Here is a 13,346-nt window from a genome sequence, read left to right on the forward strand (position 1 = left end):
TTCATGTATTTCATATATACTGACTTAGGAACATATTGATACTTTTCATCCCACCCTCCCTCCTCCTCTCTCCTTTTGCAGTCTTAATTTTTATAAAGATATATTTTCATTTTACTTTATACTCATAAGATTAACCCTACACTAAGTAAAGAGTTTAACAAATAGTGAATGCTACTGATCTTAAAAGTTCTTCCTCAGTCATGACATTGTCTGTGTATATAAAGGCTATAGATTTTTCTGTTGATTTTATATCCTGCCACTTTACCAAACTCTTTTATGAGTTTCAGTAGTCTCTCAGTGGAGTCTTGCATCTCCTATATATAGGATCATGTCATCTGCAAATAAGAATAGTTTGACTTCCTCTTTTCTGATCTGTATCTCTGTGATTTCTTTGGCTTGCCTAAGGTTTTAGCTAGAGCTAAACCTTCAGGACTAGATTAAATAACAATGGTGAGAGTGGGCATTCTTGTCTGGTTCCAGATCTTAGGAGGAATTCTGCCAGCTTTTACCTTTTCAATAGGATACTGGCCATGGGTTTGTCATATATTGCCTTGATTGTGTTGAGGAATGTCCCTTCTACATCCATTTTGCTTAGGGTTTTCATCATGAAAGAATATTGTATTTTATCAAATGCTTTTTCTGCATCTATTGAGATAATCATATGATTTTTCTTCTTCAGTTTTCTAATGTGGTGTATCACATTAATTGATTTGTGAATGTTGAACCATCACTGAATACTGGGATAAATCCCACTTGGTCATGATGAATGATTTTTCTGATGTTTTGTTGGATTCAATCAGCTATTTTGTTGAGGATTTTTGTGTCTATGTTTATTAGGGATATTGATCTATAGTTCTTTTTCTGTTGCATCTTTTCCAGGTTTAGGCATTAAGATGATGTATGCTTCATAGAAGGAGTTTGGGATGGTTCCCTCCTATTTGTTAGAATTAGTTCTTTTTAAAATATCTGCTAGAATTCAGCAGTGAAGCTGTCTGGTCCTAGGCTTTTCTTTGTTGGGAGGGTCTTTATTACTTATTCAATTTCCATCTTGGTTATTGGTCTATTTAGGTTTTCTATATTTTCATGACTCAACTTTGGTAAATTGTATATTTCTAGGAATATATCCATTTCTTCTAAGTTACCTGGTTTGTTGGAATACTGCTCTTTTAATAGTTTCTGATGATTCTTTTTATTTCTATGATATCTGCTGTTATATTTCCTTTTCCATCTCTGATTTTATTGGTTGGGTCTCTTTTTTTTTTTTTTTTTTTTTTTTTGGTTAGTTGTGCCAATGGTGTATCATTTTTTTAAATCTTTTTAAAAAACCATCTTTTTATTTCACTGATTTTTTTTTGTATTTTTTGTTTCAATTTTGTTTCTTTTTTAATTTTAACTATTTCTTTCCTCCTACTTGTTTTGGGTTTGGTTTGTTGTTGATATTCTAGGTCCTTGAGATGCATGGATAGCTCATTTATTTGGTACCTTTTCAGTTTTTCCTGGTGGCACCGACTGCTATGAACTTCCCTCTTAACACTGCTTTTGCTGTATCCCATAGGTTTTGATATGATGTATTATCACCTTCATTTGTTTCCAGAAATTTTTTGATTTCTTCAATGACCCACTGTTCATTCAAGAGCTTGTGGTTCAGTCTCCATGTGTTTATATATGTTCTAGAGATTCTTGAGTTGTTGATTTCTAGTTTTATTCCATTGTGGTCAAAGATGCATGGAATAATTTTTTTTTTTTTTGAATTTGCTGAGACTTGCTTTGTGGCCTAGCATATTATCTATCCTAAAGAAAGTTCCATGCACTGGTGAGAAGAATTTGTATTCTATAGTGTCAATTAACTTTATTGTTCCCTGCTAATTTTCTGTCTGCATTATATGTCCGTTGCTAAAAGTGGGGTATTGAAATCTCCCATTACTATTGTATTGAAGTCTGTCTACCTTTAGGTCTATTAACATTTTTTAAGTAGCCAGGTGCCCTGTAATGGGTGTATATACATTTATTGTAGTCACATCTTCTTCTTGGTTTGATCCCTTAATTATTACATAGTGCCTTTCTTAATCTCTTTTAACAGTTTTTATGTTAAAGTCTATTTTCTCTGATTTTAGGATGGCAACACGAGCTGTTTTTTGGTTTCTGTTACCATCGATTATCTTTTTCCATCATTTCAGTTTCAATCTGCTTGTATCTTTGTTGATGAGATGTTTTTCTTGTTAAGTAGAAAATAGATGGCTCTTGTTTTACAGTCATTCAGTCAGTTTGTATATTTTAACTGAAGAACTGAGGCTATTTACATTCAAAGTGACTGTTGGTAAATGATAACTTGGTTCTGCCATTTTCCATAAATATTCCTATTGTTGACTTTGGATTTCTGCCTTCTCATCCTTTCATAATGCTAGCTATCTTTCTGTGTTTCTGTGTGTAGCATATACTTAAGCATCTTTTGTAGGCTGGACAAGTGTTGCCAAATTCTTGCAGTTTCTGTTTGTTATGGAAGATCTTCATTTCACCTTCATTCATAAATGCGAACTTTTCAGGGTATAATATTCTGGGTTGACAGTTTTTTTCTTTTAAGATTTGGACTCTATCTCACCATTCCCTTTTAACCTGTAGGGTTTCTGATGAGAAATCAGCTGTGAGTCTAATTGGCGAGCCTCTGAGGGTAATCTGATGTTTCTCTTGTGCACATTTTAGAATCTTTTCTTTATGTTTCACTGTAGAAAGTTTGACTACAATGTGTGGTAGGGAAGATTTTTTCTGGTCCTGTCTGTTAGGAGTTCTATGTGCTTCCTCTATTTGAACATCTCTTTCTTTCTCCGAATTGGGGAAGTTTTCTGTAATTATTTCACTAGATAGGTTTTCTATTCCCTTCTCTCTTTCCACTCGCTCAGGAACTCCTAAGATGCACATGTTGGGTCATTTGAGAGTATCTCATAAATCTCCAACACTGTTTTTAGGTTTTCTAATTTCTTTTTGTTTTATTTATTTATTTATTTATTGCCTGATTGTAAGATTTCTGAAAGTTTGTCTTCTAGTTCAGATATTCTTTCTTCTGCCTCATCAAGTTTGCTGTTAAGGATTTCCACCACTTTTTTTATTTGATCATTTAAATTTTCATTTCTAAAATTTCATTTTGATTTCTCTTTAAGTTCTCAATTTCTTAGGAAAAAATTTTCATTCATGTCATGTATCATTTTCTTTTGTGGATTTGCTTCTGATTTTTTTTTTGAGTGACTCATCCTATGATTAATTTTCTAAATTGCATTTCTGGCATTTCCTTGATCTCTACTTTAGCATTCTAATGTTGAAATGTTGTGTTCCTCTGGGAGGGTCATGGTGACTTCCTTATTCTAGTTTCTTGCATTTTGGTTCTTATTTTTCAGCATTTGTGGAGTTGATTTTTAATTTTTCCTTTTGTTTGTTTTTGTCTTTGGGATATGCTTCTGTGGCTTCTTGGAATGCCTGCCCTTCCAGTGACTAACAGGAGGTATATGGTGAGTGTGGCCAAGGGGCTCTGGCCAATGCTTTAGGGTGGGGCAAGTTTCCAGGGTAACACCTAAGTTCCAGGAGCATGGGGGAAATCAATACCCAGCTATGCCCTACACCTTTACTTGTAGCCACCGAGTCCCCGTGGTCTCAGCACTCAAGTCTCCCACAGTTGTTGAGTCCAGAGGACATTGCTGGCACAGGCACCCATCTGTCCTTCATTGCTGTCCAGCTGCCTCCCAGCCAAGCTCTGAGTCAGTGGGGGCTGTGGGCCATGCCCACTGTTTGAAGTTCTGGATCACACACACCCTAGAGTCACTGGCTGAATGCCTGCCTGCCACTGCTGCCAGCACTAACTTCAAGTGTCCTGTCTCAGTGAGCTGTTATGTGCACACCTGTAGGCTTCTGTAGTTTTGCCCTGTTTTAAAATGGCACCTGCCCTCTCTCAGCTGGATCACAGTTTCTGTTTTGGAGTGATCGATTGGAATTGGACAACCCTCTACACTTCCACTAGGACCACTGACAACTGCCAGCAACTACCAGCATCCTGGACTCCAGTCTGGACACACACCATATTCTCTCTCTGCTCTAACCTCATGGGTTGGTACAGTCTATCCTCCCTCCATCTCAAGAATGCTGCCAGCTCTGGCTTTCCATAGCTTTGGCTCTCCACCCTCTCTGGCTGCATATCAGCACTCACTATGCAGGTTCAGGCCATTTCCCCTCCTCCCATGGGGCTTCCTGGGTGTTTTTCTCTCCAATTCTCCACCAAGAGTGTACCTCCTACACTATTCTCCTTACTGTTTCTCCCTAGCCTTTGAAGCATGCCACTCCCTAATCCTCCATTTTTTTCTTCTTCTGGTCCTCCTACTGATTTTGGGTTTGGTTTGTTCTTGTTTCTCTAGATCCTTGAGATGTATTGCTAGATCATTTAATTTTTGCCTTGCCAACTTGTTGATGTAAGCACTGATTGCTATAAACTTCCCTCAACACTACTTTTTAAGTATCCCATAATTTTTGATATGTTATATTGTCATCTTCATTTGTTTTCCAGAATTTTTTGAATTCTTCTATGCTTTTCCATGACCTACTGTTCATTTAGGAACATGTTGTTCAGCCTCCATGTGTTTGCATGTTTTCTCACATTTCTTTAGTTAGTTAATTTCCAGCTTCATTCCATTGTAGTCAGAAAAGATACATGATATTATTTCAGGCATTTTTTTGTTTATTGAGACCTGCTTTATGGCCTAGGATATGATATATCCTAGAGAAAGTTCCATTCACTGATGAAAAGAATGTGTATTCTTCAGTTTGGGGACGACATGTTCTGTAGATAACAGGTCCATTTGGTCCATGGTGTAAATTTGTTCTGTTGTTTATTTGTTTGTTTGTTTTTTTGCCTAGTTGATTTGTCCATTGATGAAAGTAGTGTGTTGAAGTGTCTCATTATTGTATTAGAGTCTGTGTCTCCCTTTAGATCCATTAACATTGCTTTTAGAAAGCCAGACGCACTGGTATTGGGACATGTACATTTATTGTAGTCATATCTTCGTATTGAATTGATCCTTTAATAATAACATAATGCTATTCTTTGCCTTTTTACAGTTTTTGTGCTACTCCTGATAATTTTTGCTTTCCATTAGCATGGAATACCTTTTTCCATCCTTTCACTTTTAGTCTGTTTGTATCGTTGTTGGTCATGTGTGTTTCTTACAGGCAGCAAATAGAGGAATTTTATTTTTTTTAATCCATTCAGCCAGTTTGTACCTTTTAATTGGAGAATTATTATTGATAAGTAAGGAGTTTGCCCTGCCATTTTCCCATAACTATTCCTATTGTTTGGTTTGGAGTTCCTTTGTACTTTTACTAGATTTTCTGCCTTTACATGCTTTCATAATGATGACTGCCTTTCTGTTTCTCTGTGTAGCACATCCTTTTAAAGCATCATTTATAAATCTGGATGAGTGGTGACAAATTCTTTCAAATTCTGTTTGTTATGAAAGGTCTTTATTTCACCTTCACTCATAAATGAGAGCTTTGCATGGTATAATATTCTGAGTTGATAGTTTTTTTCTTATAAGACTTAGACTATGACTCTCCATTCTTTCCTAGCCTATACGGTTTCTGATTCGAAATCAACTGTCCATCTAATTGGAGATCCTCTGAAGGCAATATGGCATTTCTCTCAGGTACATTTTAAAATCCTTTTTTTATATTTTCCTGTTGAAAGTTTGACCACCATATGTCATGCTGAAGATCTTTTCTGGTCATGTCCATTAAGAGTTCTATGTGCTTCCTGTACTTGATTGTCCCCTTTTCTCCAAATTAAGGATGTTTTCATTTATTACCTCACTGAATAGACCTTTTAATTGATTCTGTCTTTCCACACCTTTAGGAAATCCTAAAACCCATATGTTTGTTTATTAAATAGTATCACAGAGGCTGGCACTGTGGCTCAATAGGATAATCCTCCACCTTGCGGCGCCGGCACACCGGGTTCTGGTCCTGGTCGGGGCACCAGATTCTGTCCCGGTTGCCCCTCTTCCAGGCCAGCTCTCTGCTGTGGCCCAGGAATGCAGTGGAGGATGGCCCAAGTGCTTGGGCCCTGCACCCACATGGGAGACCAGGAGGGGCACCTGGCTCCCAACTTCGGATCAGTGCAGTGCACCAGCCACAGCGGCCATTGGAGGGTGAACCAACGGTAAAGGAAGACCTTTCTTTCTGTCTCTTTCTCTCTCACTGTCCACTCTGCCTGTCAAAAAGAAAAAAAAGAAAAAAAGAAATAGTATCACAGAGTAGTTTTTTTCAGGTAGGGTTTTTGCCCATTGAGGATGCCTGGGAAGATTAGCTTTTGCTGGTTGAGAAAGGGTTTATGAATTTGAGAGTTTATTTGAGAATGTAGTTATAAGAAATAAATTATTTGGCTTTCTACTTATTGTCTAGCACAGAGATTTTAAGGCCTTTATAATTTCCTGAGTAATAGGTGTAGCTCTGATTCTTCATAACACACAGCTTTCTGGCAATAACTGTGAGCTCACTATACAACTTCAGAATGGAGAGAGTAGACCATAAACAGCAAACATGCTTGGGTCTGGCATCTTCAAGTTCTCTTCTAGCTCTAGATGGGATCAGAATTGAACTGTCTGATAATTAGTAGGTGTTGGAGAACTGCGTTGGTGTTCAGGAAGCATGGAAACTTTGGTGTTAGAAGTGACATCCAAAAAGATTCTGGGGCAGGCACTATGTTGCAGTAATTTAAGCAGCACTCACATCCCTTATGGGTCTCAGTTCAATTCCCAGCTGCCCCATTTCTGATCCAGCTCCCTGCTAATGTGACTTGAAAAGCAGCAGAGGGTGCACCCATGTGGGAGACCTCTAAGTTCAGTCTGAAGTGAATATAGCTATTTTGGGTTACTTTGGACTATTGTTCTAATAGTCTATCTGCATATTTTTATATTTAATTTGTGTCTTTATATTTATGTTACTTTTATATTACTTATTTGAGATCTTGCTGCTGCTGAGTGTGGGCACCAGAAGATCATGGAAAAACTCCACCTTGAGACTCTGACCCACACTGCTTGGCACCCAGTGCTTACCTTATCGATGAACATGTACTCCCATTTTGCCACTACTCAAGCTCTGTGGAGAAGTTCCACAGCACCATAGCCTTCAGAATGAAATTAGAAATGCTGAGGGGCCACTGTCATCACCAAGCCAAAAAATAAAGGTAAGGAGGTAAATAAAGCCACAGAGATTAGAACAAGAATTCATTTTATCTAAGTGGAAGTCAACATTTTACATTTCAGCTTTTTTAAGATTGTCCAGTTTGGATTTTGCCTTCTCCCTTAAAGAAGTTTCAAATTTCATTAACATTATTATAATTTATTAAAGCAGAAATTTGTTTCTTTTTTTAACTTTTATTTAATGAATATAAATTTTCAAAGTACAGAATATGGATTACAATGGCTTCCCCCCCATAACGTCCCTCCAACCCGCAACCCTCCCCTTATCCACTCCCGCTCCCCTTCCATTCACATCAAGATTAATTTTCGATTCTCTTTATATACAGAAGATCAGTTTAGCATACATTAAGTAAAGATTTCAACAGTTTGCTCCCACACAGAAGCATAAAGTGAAAAATACTGTTTGAGTACTCGTTATAGCATTAAATCTCAATGTACAGCACACTAAGGACAAACATCCTACATGAGGAGTAAGTGCACAGTGACTCCTGTTGTTGACTTAACAAATTGACACTCTTGTTTATGGCATCAGTAATCACCCTAGGCTCTTGTCATGAGCTGCCAAGGCTATGGAAGCCCCCTGAGTTCACCGACTCTGATCATATTTAGACAAGGCCATGGTCAAAGTGGAAGTTCTCTCCTCCCTTCAGAGAAAGGTACCTCCTTCTTTGATGACCCATTCTTTCCACTGGGATCTCACTCGTGGAGATCTTTCATTTAGGTCCTTTTTTTTTTTTTGCCAGAGTGTCTTGGCTTTCCATGCCTGAAATACTCTCATGGGCTTTTCAGCCAGATCTGCACGCCTTAAGGGTTGATTCTGAGGCCAGAGTGCTGTTAGGACATTTGCCATTCTATGGGTCTGCTGTGTATCTCACTTCCCATGTTGGATCATTCTCTCCCTTTTTGATTCTATCAGCTAGTATTTGCAGACACTATTCTTGTTTATGTGATCCCTTCGACTCTTAGTCCTATCATTACCATCAACTGTGAACAGAAATTGATCACTGGGACTAGTGAGATGGCATTGGTACATGCCACCTTGATGGGATTGAATTCGAATCCCCTGGTATGTTTCTAACTCCACCATTTGAGGTAAGTCAGCTTGAGCATGTCCCGAATTGCACATCTCTTCCCTCTCTTATTCCCACTCTTATATTTAACAGCAATCACTTTTCAGTTAAGTTTCAGCACTTAAGAAGAATTGTGTATTGATTACATTATTCAACCAAAACTATTAAGTAGAACAAACAAAAACAATACTAAGAGGGATAACATATTAAGCTGCTCATCAACAGTCAGGGTGAGGGCTGATCAAGTCACCATTTCTCATAGTGTTCATTTCACTTTAACAGGTTTCCTTTTTGGTGCTCAGTTAGTTGTCACCTATCAAGGAGAACAAGTGGTATTTGTCCCTTTGGGATTGGCTTATTTCACTCAACATAATGTTTTCCAAATTCCTAACAGGGATCACTTTTCAGTTAAAATTTAAACACCTAAGAATAATTGTGTGTTAATTACAGAGTTCAACCAATGATACTAGAACAAAAAAAAATACTAAAATGGATAAAGTATTACATTGTACATCAACCATCAGGACAAGAGCTGATCAAGTCACTGTTTCTCATAGTGTCCATTTCACTTCAACAAGTTTCCCCTTTGGTGCTCAGTTAGTTGTCACCAATCAGGGAGAACATATGATATTTGTCCCTTTGGGACTGGCTTATTTCACTCAGCATGATGTTTTCCAAATTCCTCCATCTTGTTGCAAATGACTGGGTTTCGTTGTTTTTGACTGCTGTATAGTATTCTATAGAGTACATGTCCCATAATTTCTTTATCCAGTCTACTGTTGATGGGCATTTGGTTTGGTTCCAGGTCTTAGCTATTGTGAATTGAGCTGCAATAAACATTAATGTGCAGACTGCTTTTCTGTTTGCCAATTTCATTTCCTTTGGGTAAATTCCAAGGAGTGAGATGGCTGGGTTGAATGGTAGGGTTATATTCAGGTTTCTGAGGAATCTCCAGACTGACTTCCATAGTGGCTTGACCAGTTTGCATTCCCACCAACAGTGGTTAGTGTCCCTTTTTCCCCACATCCTCTCCAGCATCTATTGTTGGTAGATTTCAGTATGTGAGCCATTCTAACTGGGGTGAGGTGGAACCTCATTGTGGTTTTGATTTACATTTCCCTGATGGCAAGTGATCTTGAACATTTTTTCATGTGTCTGTTGGCCATTTGGATTTCCTCTTTTGAAAAATGTCTATTGAGGTCCTTGGCCCATCTCTTAAGTGGGTTGTTTGTTTTGATATTGTGGAGTTTCTTCATTTCTTTGTAGATTCTGGTTATCAACCCTTTTTCAGTTGCATAGTTTGCAAATATATTTTCCCATTTTGTCGGTTGCCTCTTCACTTTCCTGACTGTTTCTTTGGCAGTACAGAAACTTCTCAATTTGATGCTATCCCAAATGTTAATTTTGGCTTTGACTGCCTGTGCTTCTGGGGTGTTTTCCAAGAAGTCATTGCCGGTACCAGGGTTTCTCCAATGTTCTCTAATAACTTGATGGTGTCAGGTCGTAGATTTAGGTCTTTAATCCATGTTGAGTGGATTTTTGTGTAAGGTGAAAGGTAGGGGTCTTGCTTCATGCTTCTGCACGTGAAAATCCAGTTTTCCCAGCACCATTTATTGAATAGACTGTCCTTGCTCCAGGGATTGGTTTTAGATCCTTGATCAAATATAAGTTGGCTGTAGATGTTTGGGTTGATTTCTGGTGTTTCAATTCTGTTCCATTGGTCTATCCATCTGTTTCTGTACCAGTACCATGCTGTTTTGATTACAACTGCCCTGTAGTATGTCCTGAAATCTGGTATTGTGATGCCTCCGGCTTTGTTTTTGTTGTACAAGATTGCTTTAGCTATTCGAGGTCTCCTCTGTCTCCATATAAATTTCAGCACCATTTTTTCCAGATCTGAGAAGAAGGTCTTTGGTATCTTGATTGGGATGGCATTGAATCTATAAATTGCTTTTGGGAGAATGAACATTTTGATCACATTGATTCTTCCAATCCATGAGCATGGAAGATTTTTCCATTTTTTGGTATCCTCTTCTATTTCTTTCTTTAAGGTTTTGTAATTCTCATTGTAGAGATCTTTAACGTCCTTGGTTAAGTTTATTCCAAGGTATTTGATTGTTTTTGTAGCTATTGTGAATGGGATTGATCTTAGAAGTTCTTCCTCAGCCATGGCATTGTCTGTGTATACAAACGCTGTTGATTTTTGTGCATTGATTTTATACCCTGCTACTTTGCCAAAATCTTCTATGAGTTCATAGTCTCTTAGTAGAGTTGTTTGGGTCCCCTAAATAAAGAATCATATCATCTGCAAAGAGGGATAGTTTGACTTCTTCCTTCCCAATTTGTACCCCTTTAATTTCTTTTTCTTGTCTAATAGCTCTGGCTAGAACTTCCAGAACTATATTGACTAGCAGTGGTGAGAGTGGGCATCCCTGGCTGGTACCAGATCTCAGTGGAAATGCTTCCAACTTTTCCCCATTCAATCGGATGTTGGCTGTGGGTTTTTCATAGATTGCTTTGATTGTATTGAGGAATGTTCCTTCCAAACCCAGTTTGCTTAGAGTTTTCATCATGAACAGGTGTTGTATTTTATCAAATGCTTTCTCGGCATCTATTGAGATAATCATATGGTTTTTCTTCTGCAGTCTGTTAATGTGGTGTATCACATTGATTGTTTTGCACACATTAAACCATCCCTGCATACCAGGGATAAATCCCACTTGGTGTGGGTGGATGATCTTTCTGATGTGTTGTTGCATTCTATTGGTGAGAATTTTATTGAGGATTTTTGCATCTACGTTCATCAGGGATATTGGTCTGTAATTCTCTTTCAATGCTGCATCTTTCTCTGGCTTAGGGATTAAGGTGATGCTGGCTTCATAGAAAGAATTTGTGAGGGCTCCTTCTTTTTTGATTTTTCTGAATAGTTTGAGAAGAATTGGAGTCAGTTCTTCTTTAAATGTCTGGTAGAATTCAGCAGTGAATCCATCTGGTCCTGGGCTTTTCTTTGTTGGGAGGGCCTTTATTACTCTTTCAATTTCTGTCTCAGTTATGGGTCTGTTTAGGTTTTTCAATGTCTTCCTGGTTCAATTTAGGTAGGTTGCATGTGTCCAGGAATCTATCCATTTCTGATAGGTTTTCTATCATCAATATTGTAAACCATGTGTTGCAGACATTGTGGATACTCATATTCTTCAGAAAAATTATTTCTATTTTACAAGGCAGTTAGTTAGCTGGATTTAAATTCTAAAGTGTATTCCTTACAATGGTCACTAGGTAACTCTATTTCTTTCAGCTTCTAGTGACTGCTTTTTTATTGCTTTTTTTTTAATCTGAAGTGTCCCATATAGTGTACTGTAGTGTTTTATATCCAAATTTAGGGACTTACATTCTTTGATTTTCTCTATTCCAGGGCCTATTTTTTTCTCCCATTCTTTGGTTGTCTTTGTAGCCTGAAATTTCTACCAAAACACCCTAATTAAAGCTGTAACTCTGACTCCCTTTATCTATGTGTAAATAGGAAAGTGTCCTCTGGTAAAATGCGCAAAATGAATAACTTTCTCTTCTGCCAGTTCCCTCAGTTCAGCATCTGCCTTTTATTGTGATGCACTCCAATTCCCAAATGGTTGTGCTACAAACTGTGAATTTTATATTTTTTTTATCTTTCATGGGTTCATCTTGTTGAATACTTTGTCATGAACATGATACTTTTGAGTTGTTTCTGTTATAAAATTTTCTCTACATTGTACTATTGATTTAAATAGTTGTTAGTTTGATTTTTTCCTCTGCATGTCAGGTCCTTCTTGAATAGGAATAATTTATGTAAAATGGAAATAGAACTAGTCAGATTTAGCTCAATTTAAAAAAACATTTTGGGTTGGCGCCGTGGCTCACTAGTCTAATCCTCTGCCTGCAGCACCGGCACTAGGAGTTCTATTCCTGGTTGGGGTTCCAGTTCTGTCTTTGTTGCTCCTCTTCCAGTCCAGCTCTCTGCTGTGGCCCAGGAAGGCAGTGGAGGATGGCCCAAGTGCTTGGGCCCTGCACCCACATGGGAGACCAGGAGGAGGCACCTGGCTCTTGGCTTCAGATTGGTGCAGTGTGCCAGCTGTGGCAGCTATTCGGGGGGTGAACCAACAGAAGGAAGAGCTTTCTCTCTCTCTCTCTCTCTCTAACTCTGTCAAAAAATTTTTGAATTTATTAAATATATTACATGGAACAATATGTTCCCTTGTAATTTTAATTTGTGTTTCTCAATTATTTGTCCCTCTATATTCACCTTTTTTATACTTTAAAGAGTGTCTTTCTGGACTATGTACATTTTCCAATTATTTTGCCAACTATATTTTCTTTTCTTAAGATTTATTTATAAAGTCAGAGTTACACAGAGAAGAAGAGGCAGAGAAAAAGAGAGAGAGAGAGAGAGAGGTCTTCCATCTGATGGTTCACTCCTCAATTGGCCACAATGGCAAGAGCTGCACTGATCTGAAGCCAGGAGCCATGGGTCTCCCATGCAGGTGCAGGGCCCCAAGAACTTGGGCCATCTTCTATTGCTTTCCCAGGCCATAGCAGAAGCTGGATCAGAAGCAGGCACCTATATGGGATGCTGGCACTGCAGGTGGTGGCTTTACCTGCTATGCTACAGTACTGGCCTGCCAATTTTTTCAATATTTTTTATATTTCAAAATGTTTGCCAATTATTTTTTTTCATATGATTGGTCATTTTTTGCTATTAGAAAGGTAACTTTTCTGTGGTGTAACTTTTTTCTTTTAACATTGTTTTGTGTTTTTTAATTTTGTCATAAGGAATATGGATATTTATATATTCAGATTTCTCAACTTGGGCTTAGATAGCTTCTGAATATTGAGTTTCAGTTAGAATGGACTTTTCAACTGCTGGTGTTGTGGCATAGTGAATTAAGCCACAGCCTGTAGTGTCAACATCCCATTCAAGTCCTGACTGCTCCAATTCTAATCTAGCTCCCCACTAATGTGCCTGGGAAAGCAGTGGAGGATGGCCCAAAGTCCTTGGGACCCTACACTC

This window comes from Oryctolagus cuniculus, unplaced genomic scaffold (genome assembly GCF_964237555.1).
Source record: "Oryctolagus cuniculus unplaced genomic scaffold, mOryCun1.1 SCAFFOLD_76, whole genome shotgun sequence".
In the NCBI taxonomy this organism is placed as follows: domain Eukaryota; kingdom Metazoa; phylum Chordata; class Mammalia; order Lagomorpha; family Leporidae; genus Oryctolagus; species Oryctolagus cuniculus.